This window comes from Aotus nancymaae, unplaced genomic scaffold (genome assembly GCF_030222135.1).
Source record: "Aotus nancymaae isolate 86718 unplaced genomic scaffold, 86718_ANA_hifiasm-v0.15.2.pri h1tg000040l, whole genome shotgun sequence".
Classification (NCBI taxonomy): Eukaryota; Metazoa; Chordata; class Mammalia; order Primates; family Aotidae; genus Aotus; species Aotus nancymaae.
Window position 1 is genome coordinate 994,120 of NW_026988454.1, and position 8,221 is coordinate 1,002,340.

Sequence of the window (8,221 nt, forward strand, 5' to 3'; positions counted from 1 at the left end):
GCGGGTGGAGCTCGGCCCGTGTGGCTGACTCTCAGGCTCACCCTTGAATTTCCTTTCAGAGGAGATAAGGATTCTGGTTTCCCAATTAAAGAAAAGGGAATAAAAAACTCCATTTCACGGTGACATTAGATGACAGACTTCTTATTTCCTGAGAAAGTGGACTGAGACTTCATAGTCTTCCCTTAAGATTCATGTGGAAATACGTGTGTGATGTCAGAAATAAAACCCAAACACACTAGCAGACTAATTTTTATTGTACCAGGGAGAGGCGTTCTGCCGGAATCCGTCTCCACAGGGTGGCTTGTCTTGGACTTTTCTGGGATGGTAGATAAGTTTCGGACAGGGTGATGTGGAACTGGGGGATGCCTCAGCCCATCAGCTGACCAGGAAACACTTTCAATGTGTCTGTGTCATTCCAGGGGGTCTAGAGGCTCTACTCTCAGCTACTCAACCATGAGACAGAGAGTGTGTGGGTCTGGCCTCGTCACAGGTAAACAAGAGGTCATCCCACACCTGACGGGGTCAAGAGAAAGTGTGCATGGGGCCCCGCCCAGGTCTGCGTGGGAGGAACAGGGGCCCCGCCCAGGTCTGTGGGGGAGAGTGATTTTTTTGTGCTGATTCTTTCCTGGAATAGAAAACGGTGGTGGGAGGTTTGGAAAAATAAGTTGGGGTATTTTACGACTTATCATTGTTTTCTTGGAGTAGGGGCTCACGTTCACCTGAAAATGTTGATAAGTTCATTATTGCGAGTAAAAACACCAACAGATTTTGTAGCAAATGTTCAAGGAACAGTGGGGTTGACTATAGATTTTCTTGTGTCCCAAATATTAGGTGAAATGTGGATTCCGCGTGTGATGAAAAAAGCTAAACTCTGTAAAATATTTGAAGGTATTTCTTTTGAGCCAAGTATGAGGACCATGACCCAGAACACAGGTCCTGAGAATGTGTGCCCAAGGTGATCGGGCTACAGCTTGGTTTTATATGTTTTAGGGAGACAGAAGACATCAGTCAATGCATGTAAGGTGTGCATTGGTTCAGTCCTCAGGGGCAAGAGAACTCGAAGCAGGGGCTTCCAGATCATAGGTGAATTCTAAAATTTTCTGATTAATAATTGGTTGAAACAGTTATTATGTAAAGATCCGGAATCCATAGAAAGCAGTGTCTGTAATCCCATCACTTTGGGAGGCGCAGGTGGGCAGATCACAAGGTCAGCAGTTTGAGACCAGCCTGGCCAACATGGTGAAACCCCGTCTCTACTAAAGATACAAAAAATTAGCTGGGCACAGTGGTGGGCACCTGTAGTCCCAGCTACTTCTGAGGCTGAGGCAGGAGAATTGCTTGAACCTGGGAGGCAGAGGTTGCAGTGAGCTGAGATCGCGCCATTGCCCTACAGCCTGGGAGACAGGGGAGACTTCATCAAAATCAAAAAAGAAAAAAGAAGAAGAAGAAAAGCAAGGAGTATCTAGGTTCAACTAAGCGGTTGTGAAGACCAAGGTTCTTATTATGTAGATGAAGTCTCATAGGTGGCACCCTTAGAGACAATAAATAGCAAATGTTTCCGGTTCAGACCTTTAAAGAAATGCTAGACTCTGTGCTAATCACATTGGGGTCCTGGAAAAAGAAGAGAATTTTCTACAAAATGCAAATTTCCCCTTCAAGAGACAGCTTTACAGAGTCACTTCAAAATGTGTAAAAGAAATTTTTTTTGGGGTAAAATATTTTGATTTCTTTCAAAGCCTGCTATCTGTCATGTGATGCCATGGTAGAATTTGGTTGGAATGTGGTATCTTATTTCTACAAAGAGTGTTTTGTCAGGCTTAAGATCTCTGTTTTCATGTTAATTCTGGCCTGTTGTTCCTGAATTCCAAAGCAAGGAGGGTATGAAGAGGCCCATGGACCATGCCTTCCCATGATGGCCTGAACTAGAGATTATTAGGATTCTAAGGAATCCCCTTGGCTGAGAAGAGGGGGCCCTTCAGTCAGTTGGGGGTCTTACAATTTCATTTTTGGTTTACAGTTATCTGAAAGTGAGTTGGGTAAGGCGGCAGGGAAAGAAGTGGGTGCAGGTACATCTGCAGAGATGATTTCTGCGCTGGGCCTCCCTTTGAAACATGCTCACGCCCTCACTGCCCCGCCTTGCCTGCCAGCTAGAATCAGCTGTGGAACGCGCCAAGTTTGAGATAGACACACCTTAATTTTCATTCTTTCATAGTTGGTCTGATGAATAAAAGGTAACAGAGACCTTTCATCATGTTCAGAAAGAAATTATAAATACCCAGTGGTTAAAAGACTATAGTCACAAGAAAGAATCTCCAAAACCCTGCATCAATAACACTTAAAATATGAAAAAGACAGTAATTTGTTGATATTTCAAAGATGAATTGAGTCTTTCTGGTATGTGGGCACTTCAGTAAATGTTTTCGTAGCATCAGGGTCTCCCAGCACTTGAAGTCTCCTCTGCAAAGCTTCACCCTCAAGGTCAGGCTTTCTCTTGTTTCGGCAGAGTGCGTACGTTCTCCTAAAATTCTACTAAAATCCAACAAATACTTGCTGAATGCAAATGAAGTGCAAAACCCAGGGCAAAATGCTCTCTGGCTCCTGCTCACTGCTGGACCCAGGGCTGTCTCATAAAACAAGCCTTGGGCCGTCTCCAAAACACTAGGGATGGGGGAGATTTCACCAGAACCCTGTTGTAAGTAGGATTTTCAATGCCGCAAAAGAAGTAGCACTCGAATACAAATTTCCTCAGCAAGGCCATTTACTTCTGTAGAAGGGTGTGGCTCACAGACGGAACAATGGCCAGCGCACACCTGGTCAAGGAGGGGACGGGGCACTTATGCCTGATGGAGGTTGCCCCTCCTGCTCTGTCATTCCCCTGTTGGCTAGGGTTAGACCTCACCGTCTAGTCTAATTCCGATTAGCTATTTTAAAGGGAGCAGGGGTAGAGCTGGGGTGGCGGGAAGGACAGTTATGGGCAGGTCAGGGCAGGTAAGCAGAAGTCAAAGCAGGTGACTGGAGCAGGTGACGGGGATGAGTCAGGATGGAGCAGGGGGCCGGGGGAACAGATGTGAACTACTGATTAGAACTGGTGGAAATGTTTACTGAAACTACAAGAAAGTTAAGCTTTAAAGTAGAGAATTAAAGAATAAGAGAGCTGAACATACTGACATACTGATTCCTTGAAGAGAAACTTGAGGTTCACTGTATCTACAAAGCCGATGGATACGTGAGCACCACAGCCCCTCTACTGCGGCGTGGACTCTTTCTTCTATGGATTTATGTTTTAAACTTTATGTGACATTTTTCTTCACAGACCACAAGGGTAACAATTGTGTGAGCTTCTAGATATTGTCTGGCTCAGTGTTAATTAATAGCTGAAGAGCAAACAAGTCAAGATACTCAGCTCCTAAAAAACTAAGAGACACCTCGTGAAGGCAGTGGGGGAAAAGTGGTTTAGAAACAGCTTCAGAACACCTGGGCTGGGGAGGGGTGGGGTACAGGGGAGAGGACTAGAAAGGGAAGGCCAGGCACACCCTTCCTCTCCGCTAAGCTCTTTTCATTAGATTCTCACACAGAGCTCATGTTGCCCCATTGAGTAGGTACCGATGATGGCTTTTGGGCCACTGGAAATACAACATTCAATATCATATCATTAAGTGAACACACTGGGTAAGAAAGACACAGGAAATTGGGGATTCCTTGGAAAAACACAGTTTTGCCTGTGGTGCTCACACACAGCCCATTTTCCTGAGAAGGGCCCTGGTCCCATGTCCAGGGTGCAGACCCACAGCCTGGGACTCAGGGCAGTTGACACAGGTGGCCATGTGGACAAATCATGGCTCCTTGAGAACACTGGGGGATCCTGCTACAGATGTCCGTGGATCCTCACCTTGGGAGCCCTGGACACAGTGCACACAGCCCCCCAACCCCAGACCCCTGGAGGCGCCATGCTGTAAACACGGAACTCTTACTCGTCTTATGAGTCATAATCCTCCCAGTTCTCAAAACACATCATCAGCTTGATTTTCTCCTTGGCTGAGCCAGTGTGAGCTCCCATTTCTTCCCACGCGGTCTGAGCCTTCAGGCCCTGGAGGGGGCACCACTGCAGAGGGGCAGGACTGAGTGGTCACGTAGGTGTGTGGTTACCTGCCAGAGGGAGGGTGGCTGGCCATCTGGGACACTGTGCCCAGGCACACTCCCTGCCACGCAGGCTGGCCCTGAGCCACTGTGTTTAGGCCAAGGGGAGGGGCCCTGGCTGGTTTTGTCACATGTCTTCCTGTGTCTAATGTGCAGCATTCGGAAACTACTTGCTGAAGGCAGGATCGCCATGTACACAGCCGTCCGCCAGGGTTCATCCCAGAGCCCAGCCCCACTGTCTGCTTCTTTCCAGCCCATCATAACCCAGTCAGGACAAAAGGAGTTGCCCAGCCGGGGGGAAGCGAGCTGGGACCTAAATGATGGGTGACAAGCCAGGAGTCACACTGCAGTGCCCACATGTGCCTTGATGGCTGCCTGCCTCGGCCTGTGGGGCTGGCAGGGATGAGAGTCGGCCTCGGTCACAAGCCCAGGGCCGGGTGGTGGAATCGGCTTCCCTGCAGCTGTGCTGTCCCGGGTGGCAGCGCCTGGTGCCTGAGCTCCCATTCACAGCTTCTTTATAGACCACCAGAGTGGAGGTTCTGGAGAGCGGCATGGGGAAGCAGCTCAACCATAAGAACGTGCGGGCCAGAAGGCAGGTGGGGCTTAGCTTACCTTGTAGAGTTCTACGTGTGACAATTCCTTTATAAAAGTATAGTTTTCTTTAAAAATCATATTCTTCTTAAATGAGATGTTCTTATTAAAAATACATAAATAGTATATAGGTGCATGAAATAAAAGAGTAAAATGCCCCTTTCCTCCCAGCAGTTCTATTGTCCAGAGAAGAGTTTGATCTCTCTCTCCATATATATATGTATATACACACACACACACAGACAGACAATAATACATTCTGTATATATGCATGCCATACATACATGTCTCTATTTATATGAATATATATGAATTTATATGAATACATATTCATATAGATTCATGTATATATGGATATGCATATATCCAAAATGTGGATATGCATTTTTATTCCACACTGAGCAATGATTTTCAGTGCTTGTCTTTACAAGGTGTTCTCCCTTCATCATATCTGGCACCTTTCCAGTCTGTCCTTCTAGAGCTTTCCAGCAAAACCTTTCCAAGGACAGTGGAGAGTTTCCAGCAGGCGCTGCTGACAGCCCACACTGCACACGCAGGCCTTGTCGCCCGCTGGGAGGGAAGAAGCGCGGCACGGTGGCTGCTCAAGGGACCACTGAACAGAGGCGGTCATCTCACCGCAGCTGGAAGCAAACGGGGAGAATGCCTCAGTGTCACCCGCGGACGCTCGCTGAGATCTCAGCAGCCACGTGTCGCGAGATCCGCTGGAACGAAGGGGCTGCGAATGATCGCATCCACCCAGCACGGCCTTCTCTCGCCTGGGGACAAAGCTCACATTGTGTGGCTGTGTGTGGTTGTGGGAGCAAAGGCACAAAATTACCTTTGGAGATTATGGACATAATTTACCATCGTCACTGTTTCTCTGTCTGTACAGACAGAAAGAACTGATAGGGAAAATGCCAGAAAATCCAGCATGCTCAGCACTTTGTGCCCCTGATCCAGGCGCAGGGGACCCAAGAGGGGCTTGGCCTCCACTGTCCAATCACAGACCAGATTCCCTGGCTGTCCAATCACAGCCGTGCTTGCCCTCAGGCGTCCAATCACAGCCCGGCTTCCTCGGCTGCTGTCTGCACTCTGCTGGATCTTTTCCTCGCCAGGCGCCACCTGCTCCGGGCTGCGGGGCTCGCGGGGCTGCAGACCTGGTGATGCCTGCGTGAGCCGAGCTGCTCTCTCCGCAGCCGGGCGCTGCTCTGCCACCGCGTGGAGATGGGGTGTGGGTAGCGTGTGTACCATCCCACACTCCCCGTCGTCCCACCTGCTCTGATTTGGAATCACGCTTCTCTCCTTGGGAATTTGTTTGTGTTCTCTATTTTGCTTAGCTGTTCCCTGTCTGTTTCCTCCACTAGAACCAGGTTTCTATGAGAACGGGGACTCCTGGCCATTTTTATCAGTGTGGTACCCCAGTGTCTTACGAAGGATGCCTGGCTCAGGGCAGACGCTCGATAAATAGTGTGGATGATTGTAGATGTGGGTGCTGTATCCCAGGCTGCAGAGGGCTCGTGGGAAAGGAAGAGGACCTATGTGCTTGGAAAACAAGTGTGTGTGTGTATGCGTGTGCGTGTGTGTGTGCGCAGCGTGCACACGAGTGTGTTCTGAACCAGGGTCTCCATGATCCCCCTGACTATGACAGTGGGATAGGCCAGATTCTTTGCTCCCAGGCTCAGCGTTGCTGCCCTGACAGGGAGAGTGGGAGGCGGTGATCAGTCACAGAGCTGCCGCTCTCCTTTACTCTGGTGCAAAATGAGGGTGCCTTAGCCCAATCAGATGCTGTCGGTCAGGGGCCGTGCAGACCCTCGACAGTCTTGGCTGGGTTCCAGGTGGAAACGTGGGCTGAGAGAAAGACCCAGAATCCCAGGACATCACCAACAGCTTCAACCACGCTGTGGAGGCTGGGAGGGTTCACAAAGGTTCAACCACGCTGTGAGGATGGGAGTATTTCCAGCCAGGCTTGCCAGGCAGTGGGTCTCTGCCCTCTCTGATAAGTAATGTAAATTAGCTAAGGGTCTTGCTGAGGGCCTGACACAGCCGCCTTGCCCCAGAGCTTTTTCTCTGATTGCCTCTCTGGGTTGGCCTTGGCCAAGGAAGAAGCCGGAGTCCAGAATGCCCGGCTCAGCTCAGGAGGTGGCCTGTCTAGCCAGGGGAAGGTGGAGTTGTCAGCCCGTACCCAGGTTCTAGGTGCTTTGGAACATTGGTAAGAGAAACACTTTCTCAAGCCATGGTCGTGCTACTACAAATTGTTCTTCCTTTAAACACACACACACTGCATGACTACATTTATTTCCAAAACGTGAACTTCCCTAAAGTAGCCAATAATTTGTTCTACTCCCTTCAGATACATAGATACATTCTTCATCTTCATGCTGATAAAAAAAACGTAACTTACATCCAAATTTATGTGATGTTGCTTTTATTAATAAAGATTTCAGATGTAAATGTCAAGAAAATTGATATTAATTTGGTTACATGAGTACGTTCCTCAAAAAAGCAAACCATTGATTATAGACTTCCCTTAAATTAATCTTTAGCTTCTTGGCAGGAAGTTTGCTGATTTAAAACGTGATTCTACCGCAGGAAGAACCCGTGGAGCCTGCGGTGAACTCAGCGGTAGCAGAACAGTGCCATCTAGTGGCTGATGGAGTCACGGTTCTCCAGAACAGGCCTGCTCTGAGCTCTGTACCACCCAGAGTTATCTGTCTTTTTAAAGTCCAATGAGTGACCCCCAGATTCTAGCACAACTACAGAATCACTTCTTTTCTCAAGCTGATGGAGCCCAACTGTTAATTTTAAGGAGTGGAATGGTTATGGACCTTTCGAGTCCTTTCCACGCACATGTCTCCAGCCTTTGGGAGGTCAGTCCTGGTCCAGGTCATGGCTCCAGCACACACACGGCTCACGACGCCAAAACCAGCTGTGACAACCAAGCCACCTGTGGGTTTCTAGAGATTGCATTCTCTTCCCTCAGGCAGCCCCACGTCTGTTGGAATGTGTAGGCTGCGGGAAGGCAGCCTCAGGAATCGGGTAAGATAAGATGTCCCTTTGCTTATGATGAGACTGCTGGGCGACCATGTCTAAGACCTGCTCTGGTGACAGGAACACTGGCGGGGGCCGGGTGATCATCTCCTCTGAGAAGCATTTGATTCTGCCGCAGAGAAAAGGCAGAGAGTGAAATATACCTTTTTTTTTTTTTTTTTTTTTAATCCCTTTTAACATAGATAAAGGGAAACACTGGGAGGAAAAGAAAGGAAAAGCAGATGTAACTGAAGCCTTGGTTTCAGAAACTCAGTCCCAGAAGAAGCAGGGCTGCTGGAGGGACAGGGAGGGAGTGGCTGGGAAGGGTGGAAACAGATTGGGTTTATTTGCGCACAAAGGGAAGCTCCTCAGGAGACAGAGGCTGCGGAGGGGGATGGCAGAGCAGCTTCTAGAAACAGCCCCCAGAGCCAGAGAGCGAGTCCTAGAGGAGGGGGCTGGTGAGTGT